Genomic DNA, 12,896 nt, shown 5'->3' with positions numbered 1-12,896 from the left:
TTACTTAAGGGAGAGCTGCGCCAAGTTCTCCCAGATCTGGGACCGTGGTTTGCCAGTGAGGGAGGGCAGAGAGATATTACAGAATTGGCTTGGGTGCAGACAGATGACGACACTCTCGCCAGGCTGTTTGTGCACTTAGGCATGCCTCAAATAAACCAAAGATGGGTCTGCTCCTGTCAAATAATGGGTATGACAGGGAGCATACATGTGAAATAAGTTCAGTCCTTTGATGAGACTCCCCTTCCCCTCATTTCCCCTTGTATTGTTTGGTCCATTATGTTAGTCCAATTTTATTCATTATGTTAGTGTCACGGTTGTGCTCGCCACAAACCAGGACCGGACTAGTGGGGCTGAGGTGGGGTTATATAATCACCGACCTGAGACTATGTAGTCGGATCCAGATTGCACATAGCAGGGTCGGGACTGGAGAGGGAAGCATAGTCAGTGGACGAGCCAGGGTCAGGATTGGAGACATCAGGGTAAACTTTATCCAGGCGGAGTTTCGGCAACAGGTAGTCAAGTAGGTCCCGCTTCAGCGTAATAGCTGCAGGGCGGGAGCAGGTTCTGCGCGAGTGGCATCCGCGGCCCATGGTACCGGTCTCAGCAAGGAGAAGGTTGACCGGAGTGGGCACACCACCAGGCAGCACTGGTAAACCAGTGCTTCAGCACAGAAGTCCAAAGCTGGCCGCTGTGAAGGGACAGAGCAGCATGCCACTGGATCCAACCAGTAACCTCTGCTAGGGTTGAGTGCAGCAGGTTGCAGAATCCAGGCAGGCAGAACTCAGGCCTCTGCGTAGAGAGAAGCAGCAAGCCTTCGGGAGACAGGAACACAGGCCTCTGCATAGAGAGTAACAGCAGGCCACCAGAACCAGGGACTAGAGATGAGAACTAGAAACTAGAGCATAGCAAAATCATTAGAAAAACAGGAGACAAGCCAGGTGGCTTGTGGCAGAACACATGTAACGTCCATAAGGAATTATGCTCGGCTGTAAAGCAGTGTGGGGAGAGCAGTATATAAAGGGCGATGGGCCAATAACGGGAGGGAGATGTGTGAGAATTCTCCAGTGACAGAGCACAGGGCAAAGGCTGCAGTGAAAGCTAGCTGCAAGGCTACAAGCAAAGCCAGAAACGGATTCCTTACAGTTCGTCCATTATCATTTAAGAACAGAGATAGTAGGGGATACTAAAGAACATCACGGATAATTATCCTTTTAGCTGGATATGTGGGCTGGGAGTAGCTTTTATGGCTTGAGAAAGGAACAGGAGTGCAGAAACATTGCTCCATTTTTCTTGTATTTACCCCTGATGTTTTTTTGATGTATTACACTTTTTTTGTTATGTACTAAACCTTTTTATTTTGTATATATATATATATATATATATATAGCACCTATCTTCAACATTTCTGCGAGAGCCATCTGACTCTGTATACTAGCCAGTTCACACTATGAGATGAGCACCCACCTGTACTTTCATCTATGTGACATCCTTGTCTCTCACTTACATTTTTACTATTTGTTACCTATTTTTATTCCCTTATTGAGTGACTGTATATGATGGAAGATTTTCCAGACATCACTGGAGTTTTTTCTACTATTTCGGATAGTGTCAGTTATAGTGAAGCTGACATTGCCAAAATTAGACTTAGTGAGACCTTTGAGGCTACTTTGGGCTCTGACAAAGCGTCAGACATTTATAATGATCTCATCAAACTAAAAAAACGAGAGGTAGACTTCTTTTTGCATGGAGTAACTTTGTCACACTACCATAGGGAGAAGCTTATCCCTAGGGGTTTTCGTATTAAAAATCAACCAACGATTGGTCGGACAGACACTGAGTTCTGTAGAAAGTGGATAGGGATTCTCAATAAATGTTCCTATGACATTATGATTCTGGTAATAGAGCAGTCCAGCAAAGAGATCACGCGACTCAAAAGAGAGATAAAGGTGATCACTGATAGACACAGTGAGACACTAGCCTCTGATACCTCTACAAACTGGACCGATAAAATTCAGACCACTCTTGACCTATATCGTGAGAGTTTAACGAAGTATAAACGTGAAAAACTGAAGCAGGTCACTAACGACTACCAGGACAAGCTGGTTTATAGGTGGCTTCTTGGACTACACGAACCCGGCACTGGGCGCGGTGCACAGAGAAGAACCTACTCCCGCTCCAAGAAGACTCCTGGGACAGGCACTGGCAACAATACAAGCGACACAGACTTCTCGGATGCCCCAAGAAGGTACACAGGAGGATTCTTGGAAAGCGAAGCAATGAGGCAGCGAGGACGCCCCAGGAGGAAGTGATTTACAACTTATCCTCACATTCCCTTATGCCTGCTGAGATCAGTGTTCTCCAGAAGGGCTTGTCATTTGTTCCTACTACCTCAGAGGACTCTTTCCGTTGGGAGGTCAACATGTTCAAACTTGATTGCCAGTTACGATTAAAGGACTTCTTCTCCAGAACTGAGGTAGTACCAACTGACACTAACCAGATGACTTATGCTGACACAAAATTTTAAGTCAGGAGTACATTTGATCCCATCGTGACTAACCCTAGCATTACCACTTTCATGGGACTCCTGGGTAGAAATACTTGGAAATATATAAAGCATTACAAAAGGAGCTTTTCCAACCAATCTGTTGAAGAGAAACAAGTCATTGTATCCCTGAAGTCTAATGACAAAATTATCATCAAACCGGCCGACAAAGGCGGGGGGGTTGTCTTAATGGATTATACCAACTATAGGGCTGAAATTGAGCTAAAACTGTTGGATACTAATTACTACAAAAAATTACAAAGCGATCCTACATTTGTCTATAAAAAAGGAATAGACTCCATCATTCGCTTAGGAGTTAATAACTCATGGATATCTGAGGTAACCGGTACTTTTTTGTCCCAAGACCACCCTATAGTCTCTGTTATCTATGTACTTCCCAAGGTGCACAAATCTATCGTCAATCCGCCAGGCAGACTGATCATTGCAGCAATGGGATCACTTTGTCACCCCCTTTCTCAATTCGTGGACCACTTGCTGCAACCTATGGTTGCGAAGATGTCATCGTTTGTCAAGGACACCACAGCCTTTATTACTAAACTAGGCACAATCTCTTTTGACATCTCTGAAATGTTTCTGGTAACGATGGATGTCTCCAGTCTCTACACCAATATCCCACATGTTGAGGGACTGGAGGCCATTCGGGAACATTTTTCCAATCTAGATGGATATGATGGGCCTCCAAGTGAATTTGTTCTCCTTTTGATCGACGTCATTTTACATAAAAACTTTTTTCGGTTTGAGCGGGATTTTTTCCTTCAACAAACAGGGACAGCCATGGGTTCAAATATTGCCCCGGCTTATGCCAACCTGTTTATGGATAGCTACGAACAATTACATCTACTTCACGATGCTCCTTTCTCCAGCAATATTGTCCATTACACCCGCTACATTGATGACATCTTCTTAATTTGGGGTGGACAGGAGGATGAACTGGCACAATTTATCTGTCACTTGAATACGATACCGTCCACGATACAGTTCACTGTTAACTATAGCATGGATCGAATTCCTTTCCTAGACACAGTTGTCTATAAAAAAGATGGAAGACCAGCGACTGAGATATTTCAGAAACCAACAGACAAAAATACACTTCTGTGTGCTATGAGTCACCATCCGGAGTCACTTAAACGTGGCCTGCCATATTCAAAGATGCTAAGGGTCAAACGCATTACCAGTGACCCCACGCTGGTCGAGGAAGCACTATGTAAAATGGCTAAGAGGTTTCTGGATAGGGGATACTCAAGATCAGAAGTCAATGTAGCCCTAACTAAGGTACGGGCAGTTGACAGGGGATCCCTTCTCTTAACATCTGCTGAAAAAATTGAAAAGACGACTATCAACATCAGCAGTACTTATACTACTTCATCCAATTTAATTAAACGTAGTATAAAAAGGAATTGGAATATTCTGGCCAATGACCCTAAAATTGGAAATATCTGTCAGATACCCCCTAGGATGTGTTATCGCCGTGGCAGGAACTTGAGGGACTCGTTTGTTCAGGCTGATCCAACTACCAAATATGCTAATTCAACAACATGGCTTCAGAGAAAACCCGGTGTCTATAAATGTCATGGGTGCATTAATTGCGGTTTCCTACAGACTGGCCAATTCTTTGCGCATCCACATAGTGGGAAACCTATTGGCATTAAAACTGCTATTACTTGTGAGTCGAGATTAGTTGTCTATTTTATTAAATGTCCTTGTGGACTTTATTATATAGGCAAAACAAGCCGTATGGTGAAAGAACGCATGGCTGTGCACAGGTCAACAATCCGAAAGGCACTCTTGGACCAAAATACTGAGGATGACCTTAAACTCCTCCCTGTGGCGAGACATTTTAAACAACATCGACATAGTCTTTCGTCACTTAAATGTATGCCGATCTTACAAACAAACTTATCGACCCGTGGTGGGGACCGTAATAGACTGCTGCTACAATTAGAGGCCAAAGCCATCTATGATCTAAGGACAATGTCACCTTATGGCCTAAATGAGGACTTTAGACTGGGATGCTTTATTTAATTTTTTTCATGTAATTTTTTCATGCAATTTTTGTCATATAATCTCTGTCATGCATTTTTTCCTCTACCTCCCTTGCCTTGCTCCTACTTCCCTCTGCTATTGATGTTGCTATGGCCCTGACTATACCCATTGGTCTTTATTGTTCATTACCCCTTTTTTATTATTATTTTTTACCTGTCTGTATTTTCTTCCGCATTCCCTACCTTTCCCTTTCCAGTTGTCCTGTTGTGCTTCCCTTTGTCCTTTGCGTATTGTATGTTGGCTCTCACCCCTTTTCTCCCTTCCCCTTCTTGCCTACACACCCCTGGTCCGTCCATACACTGTTTGTATTCCCCAATGTTTTATTTTATTATTTAGCACCTTGGTGTTTTGCGCAGTTCTTTGAGTCCCTTCTGGATGCATCAGCTCTTCTATCATTGCCTGCTCACTCATATATGCCGTTTTATTATCTGGCAGAGTGACTTGGGCTTAATTGGCACTTCGCCAGTTTGTCTGGCTACTGCACGGCAGATATTGACAGCGCACGCATGCACAATGCTCTCTCTCTCGGGCGACTCGCCCGATACTGACAGCGCACGCATGCGCAATAGACTCTCCTTCGAGGGTTTCCCCTGACAACCCCAAACGCTCCGTGTCTTGGTGTTTGGCGCTATGCTTACGCTATTGCTGCATGTCGGCTTAGGTGGTTTCCCTGACTACAGGAGACGCTGCCTGCCAGCCAGGAACGTACAGCGATGACATCATCTTGCCATTTTTTTATGTAGTTGCATTCAGCTGAGCCAGAGAGGTGGGGCAGGCTATTAGCCTATCACGTATTGTGTTTGTGTGGGTGTGGGTATTTAATGGTGGATTTTGTCACTTAGGGGTGAGCACTCCCTTGAGAAAGGTCCTGTTTAAGGACCGAACGTCGGTTGTATGTGCCTGTCTTTAAATACATCTTTTGGAATTGATACTGAGTGCTGTCTCTTTTCTTGCTGCGTGGTCTTGGATTTGCCGGTCTGCCTGGTAAGGAATTCCTGTTTATATATATATATATATATATATATATATATATATATATATATATATATATATATATATATATATATATATATATATATATATATATATATAGCTAGCAAATGTAAATATACTGTATGATCACTTGCATGTCTTAGGCAGGTCTGCAACCCGCCTTTCACCATTATCACCCAGCACACAGCACTTCCACTGCAGCAAGGGGTTCTGGGAAATGACATGCAAATGAGCACACAGTGCCACTTTTTGCTTCAAAAACCATTTTATACATGGTTCTCTTTTGCTTCAAAAACCATTTTATACATGGTTCCCTATAAATATAAGGTAAGCATATGTATATGCTTTTTGGACTACACAGCATTTTCTATTAGTGTTTACCCTCTCTTCCACTCTCCTGAGTTCCTTAGCTCCACTCTCCAATTATGCTTTCCCTTTCCCCTCCATCTACAACCAAACTATCACTGTTCTCTTCCCCATGGTTAATAGTTTCGTCACAGGAGGGGAGCTGAGGACGCTCTATGGTTTAACAATACACGGACATGCTGTCCGGGACTTGTGTAGGTTACCTAGTAGTGTCCTAGGTGGGCCACCATAGGAGGGCTAGCAGCGTTTTGGCGCCAAATTGTTTCAGGTACTATATTTAGTCCGAATAGTATGCACTATTGTGGGTTTTCTTTATTTTCATACCGTACTCACCCATTGAGGGATATCCTGACATTTGCGGTCTAAAGGGCTCCAGTCAGAGAGAGAAGGATCTCTGACATGTGACATTATACAGCGATTTTTGTGAGTTCTATTCTTATAGATTTATAAGGAACAGTAGCAGTGATTACAGTCTGCAATATATACAGTATATATTATTTCTTTCACATATACCACGGTATCTTCCTGCGCTCCTCCTCACCTCCTAGCAAAGAAAACTCCATATCCTGGGATCTAGAACTGTCCCATCAGAGGAAGTTGAGCTGCTATATACACTTTTAATTACTTATTTACTTTCTGGTGTAAGGTGCATTTGTGTATTGTTGTGTTTCACTTATAACACTATTTATTATTAATCACTTGGAAAGCGCCCAGTCCATCCCTCACTCCCCCTTCCCCCTCTTTTAGCAAATTCCATTAGTTCTAGGACTAGAGGCTGTATCCACTGTTATTTAATATGGAACATTCTGGTTCAAATGTTTTCACTAGAAGACAGTTAAGAAATAATGATCTTAGTTTCTCTGCTCAGAGAATGGACTCTGCTCCACAAAGTGAGAGAGAGTTTCTAAATAGAGAATCCACAAAATTAGAAGCCCTTCTGTTTAAGGATACTAGAAAATGGTTTGATATGCTTTACCTAAACAAATATTTAACCAATAAAATAATCCCAAGAGGTTTAAGAATAAAGAAGCTTCCGTCATTTGATTTAGATGATGCAGTATTCATGAAGGCCTGGGAAGGCATAGTGGATCATGCCTCATCTGAATTGATGAAACTTATAACATTACAACACAGGAAGAGAATGGCCATTATGGATAAGGAAAATAAAACTATTAAAGAAACAATAGAACCCTTAATGGGCCATCCTGTTTTTAAGGAAAACGATAAAACGCTTCAAAAAAGATTGGACAATTTGGAAAATATTTTAAAGGAAAATAAGGATAGAAAATATGAATGTGATGTGAAGGATTACGCTGCAGGGAACAGTAAAACTTGGGCCACAAATAAAGGTAGCGGTAAACGGAATGACTCCAATACTATCCAGATAAAAATTCCAAGAAGGGATCATTTCTCAAAGAATGGAGCAATACCAAAATTAAATACACAAATACAACCACAGCATACGACTAAACATCACAAATCTACACACAAAAGAGATATACCATCTAACCACATTCCACACAGGGAAAATGTTTTTAAACAATGTAGAGGGATTTCTAAAGAATTAACAAAACCATCCACCCAGACTAGTTTTTTAGAGTCAGGCCAGTTCCTAGATCTTTGGGAGATCTCAAATTGATTTACCCCTCTAGAAGAACTAGATGTGAACATGAGCCAGAAAAAAAGAAGGATAGAGGAAAAAGAGGAGGAAGAAGAGGAAGACGAAACTTACTAACTGAAACAGTTAAGAATGTTGTACCATCTAATTATGACAATATTTTTAACTTGAGTTAATTAGAATTGGAATAGTCTCAGAAGAGAGTCATCTCAAAAGGTTTAACATCCGCACCAACTATTAAGTCTAATAATTTTCAGTTGTTTATAGATGCAAACCTTTTTCTGAGAAAACTGACTATCCAAAGGCACTTTTTACATCAATCATCTACAAGTACTAATTCCAAAAATTCTGATGACTTGTTGCCATTGACCCGGACTACTAATATTTTTAAACACACTGATTTGAAATTAAGATCCACTTTTTACCCAAGTCACAATAAAGGACATTTTTTAGAAGTTTTTTACCAAATGATTTTAGCAGATTTTAATAAATTAACAGCGAATAGTAATAATTTTAAATATAATTTGACCAAAAGTGAAAGGGAGGCTCTTGAGAGTTTAACAACTAATGATGACATAATTATAAAACAAGCTGACAAGGGAGGTGGGGTTGTGGTGATGGATCGTCTCGGTATTTGAATGAAGCCAACAGGATATTAAATGATGAAAAGACATATCAGATCCTAGACCACAACCCCACTAATCCCTTTTTAAGCGGTTACAAGAACTTTTATTACAAGGGAAAAATTCAGGAATATTAAATGAGAATGAATTTAAATTTTTATGTAAGGAAAATCCAAGATTACCACTGTTTTATTTTTTACCTAAGATCCATAAAGATGTTTTAAATCCCCCTGGTAGACCCATCATATCAGGTATTGACTCACTAACTAATAATTTATCCCAGTATTTCGATTGTTTTTTATCAAAATATGTATCAACTTTTAAATCTTATATTAAAGACACCACTGACATTATAAGAATTCTAAGTGATATAAAATGGGAGGACCATTATATTCTGGTCACGGCTGATGTACACTGGCGACACGTTTTATTGAAGTGCGGCCGGTTCCGCAAGCCGGGAGATTTCCCGGCTTGCTAGTGGCATCACCTCGGCGTGCCGCGCTTCACCGATGCGCGGTCACGCGTCATCGGGTGCCTGCGCCCCCTGCACGCGCGTCCAGGGCTCCCCGAGGGAGCCCTGGTGTCCCGCGATGTGGGGGACGGCGGCAGGGGGTTCCGGGGGACCCGGCGGACCTGGCAGCGGGAGGAAGAAAGCCCCGATCGGAGGGCGCTCCTCCGCTGCTTCGGCGCGTGCCCGGCACCCTCCGGCGCGCGCCAGGTTACTGCTGCGGCCGAGAACGGGCAAATGCTCGAATAAACTCGGCCGCAGCAGTATCAGCCTTGTATACATCAATAAACCATTCTGATGGGATAGAGTCAGTGAGAAAAATCTTGGAAAGGGATGCAGAAATCGAGAAAGAACAGGCAGACTTCATATTAAAATCTATTCGTTTTATTTTGGAAAATAATTTCTTCTGGTTTAACAACAAATATTATTTACAGAAGTGTGGCACAGCCATGGGAACGAGATTTGCACCGAGTTATGCGAACATCTTCATGGAGATTTGGGAGGAGGAGTTTGTAGAGCCCCCCCATGAACTCGGTGCAAACCTTGTCTCCTGGCATAGATTCATTTATGATGTGGTGTTCATCTGGAAAGGGAGTGAGAAACAGCTGATAGATTTTTTTAAGGCCTTGGAAGATAATGACCGTAATATCAAATTTACTCACAAATGGAGTAAGCATGAAATTGAGTTTTTAGATTTAGTCATTTTTATAGAAGATAGGGAGTTGAAAACAAAAACCTTTTTTAAAAAGGTAGACAGCAATAATTTTATATTAGAAAACAGCTGTCACAATCCACAATGGATTAAGAACATCCCTTACGGCCAATTGAGGAGATTACAAAGAAATTGCAGTGAAGATAGTATGTATCAACAACAATCCGAAATTCTTTTACACCGATTTAAAGATAGGAATTATAACGAAAACACACTTAAAAGAGCTGTTGAAAAAGCCAATTCTGTTCAAAGAAAGGATCTTTTAATGGATAAAATCAAAGATTCAAATACCTACAGTAAATTTAACATATCTTTCCTTACACTATATAATAAGATGAAATTTAAAAAGTCATTTGCAAACATTGGCACATTTTAAGAAACGACCCTGTCCTCAAGGATCATATTCCCGATATCCCGAATGTTCTATTTAAAAGAGCCCCAAATCTAAAAAATAAATTGGCACCCACAACATTTAAAGTTAAAAAAGAAGATAAAATAGGCACCTGGCTGGAGAAACCGATGGGTTTCTTTGGCTGTTATTCATGTACAGCATGTAAATATTAAGCAAGTGAAATCACTCACCTCCAAGCAAAGAAAACTCCATATCCTGGGATCTGGAACTGTCCCATCAGAGGAAGTTGAGCTGCTATATACACTTTTTATTACTTATTCACTTTTTGGTGTAAGGTGCATTTGTGTATTTTTGTGTTTCACTTATAACACTATTTATTATTAATCACTTGGGAAGCGCCCAGTGCATCCCTCACTCCCCCTTCCCCCTCTTTTAGCAAACTATATTTAGACCCAGTGTGATCCACTGTGATGTAGGGAATTGAGAAAAGCTCCATTTTTCTTGTATTTACGCCTGTTGTTTTTTTATGTATTAACCGTTTTTGTTTTTAACATTCAAGAGTGAGTGCTGCGGATTTCTTTGATTCCCGTCCTATCTTTTTTTGTTGCCGGATGGTGATCCTGGCTACATTGCTAGCACCCGGACTATAAAGATAAGTTATTTGTCCTGCCTTTACCCATTTAGAGTGCCCTGAACATTTTTGTGCTCTATATATATATACATATGCACACCTAAGATAACCTAATAGGATATGCAAAGTATATTTTAAGTACCCACAACTCCTAAAATATGTATACTGACAAGCCTAAAGCCACTTGTGATGAAGAGGGTACTAGTGTCAGGACCAACATGCTCAGTATCCATCTCTCCCTCTTCCTCTCTCCCTCCTCCTCTCTCCCTCTCCCTCTTCCTCTCTCCCTCTACCTCTCCCCCTCTCCTTCTCTCTCTCTCTCTCTCTCTCTCTCTCTCTCTCTCTATCCCTCTCTCCTCTCTCTCTCACTCTCTCCTCTCTCATTTGTTTTAGACAATATGCAATTGCACCACTTTTACTTTGATACAGATTTGGGCCACCCAAGCAGCGCATCTGGTTCTCTTCCAATTTTCCCCTACTCGCGCCGAAAAAAATAAATCCCCCTATCTGTTTGGCCTTACGCGAGTTGGCCCACTACCAAGACTTTATTTTTTTTTGGACGCGCTCTATATGAGCTGGAGCAGTGAAGTCCGCCATCCTGTACAATGCTGTTTATAGAGAAAGTAAGTACTCTCCCGTGCCTTTCCTCTTGTCTTCCTCCTATGCCTTCCCCCTTGTCTTCCCCCCATGTCTCATGCATTACAATCCCAAATGCCCCCCCACCCCCCCTTGTGTCTGATGGATGCTGGGTGTGTGTCATGCTGGGTGTGTGAAATGTTAGGTGTGTTTGTATGAAATGCTGTGTGTGTTGTGTGTATGTGACATGCTGGGTGTGTGACATGCTGGGTGTGTGACATGCTTGGTGTGTGACATGCTGGGTGTGTGACATGCTGGGTGTGTTTGTGTGAGATGCTGTGTGTGTTGTGTGTGTGAGATGCTGGGTTGTTGTGAGATCCTGTGTGTTTATGTATGCAATGTGCAATGTGCTACTCTAGGAGCAGCCGGAGGAGGGCCCGGCCTCCTGGAGCGCATGTCCCCTGGGAGCTCCACAAGGAGGGAAAGGAGAAAATCTGCAGAGGATCCCCCAATAAAATGGAGGTCTTGAGGGCTCTTAAGGTTGAACAGGCATGGGTGGGAGAGGAGTCTGGGGAGTGCACTTACCCCTTTGTGTCTTAACCCCCTTTTGTGTCCGACGCCCCCCCTTTGTGTCTGACGCACCCCATTGTGTCTGACTGCCCCCCGGTCTCCCTTGGCCCCTCCCTTTTCTCCAGTCAGTCACCTACCAACCAACCCAGTCAGCCACCTAACCCATCCAGTCTCACCCTGTCACCCACCCACCCTGTGTCTCACCCAACCTGTGTCTCACCCACCCTGTATTACACCCACCCTGTCTCACCATACCTGCCTCAACCACCCACTCTCTCACCTACTCTGTGTCTCCCTCACCCACCCTGTCACCCAACATGTGTCTCACCCACTCACCCTGTGTCTCACTCACCTACCCTATTACACACCCTTTTTCTCATCCACCCACCCTATGTCTCACCCACCCTGTCATTCACCCTGTGTCTCATCCACCCTGTCACCCACACTCACCCTGTCTCACCCACCCTGTGTCTCATCCACCTTCCACATCACCAACCCCGTGTCTCATGCCACCCACCCCATTTCTCACCCACCCACCCTGTCACCCACCCCGTGTCTCACCCACTCTGTCCCACCCAGGCTCTCTCTCAATCTCTCTGTCTCTCTTTGTCTCTATCTGTCTCTCTCTGTCTCTTTTTCTATGTATCTCTCTCTCTGTGTGTGTGTCTCTCTCTCTGTCTCTCTCTCAGAGTTTATCTCTCTCTCTGTGTCTCACTCTGTGTTTTACTCTGTCTCACTCTGACTCTGTCTCACTCTTTCTCACTCTCTCTCACTCTCACTCTCTCTCACTCTCTCTCACTCTCTCTCACTCTCTCTCACTCTCTCTCACTCTCTCTCTCACACTCTCTCTCTCACACTCTCTCTCACTCTCTGTGACACACACACACACACACACACATACACACACACACACACACACACACACACACACACACACACACACACACACACACACACACACACACACACACACACACACACACACACACACTCTCTCTGTTTCACACACACTCTCTGGATCTGGATATCTTATTTACCCTATAAATCTTAACCACCCTATACCTACACTGAAATAACCTACAGTATACTGCTTTCTTCCAGATCTGACTCTCAAGCTTCACACAGCAGACATCAGAATCCCCCCTAACCCAGAAGACAGGTAGGGAATACCTCCCCTCCAATATATAACATTGTGGGAATGACGGTATCTGGACATTGAGGGACTGCAGATCAGGTAAGATCCCAGGCGGGATTGCTACTTTAGAAAATTGTGAAGCGGGAGCATCCAGACACTAGTTAAGGGGTTCAGGAAACTAGACATTCATATCTGGCTTTTTTTTC

The sequence above is a fragment of the Ascaphus truei genome, chromosome 1 (assembly GCF_040206685.1).
Source record: "Ascaphus truei isolate aAscTru1 chromosome 1, aAscTru1.hap1, whole genome shotgun sequence".
Classification (NCBI taxonomy): Eukaryota; Metazoa; Chordata; class Amphibia; order Anura; family Ascaphidae; genus Ascaphus; species Ascaphus truei.
Note: the sequence above shows the minus strand (reverse complement) of the source record.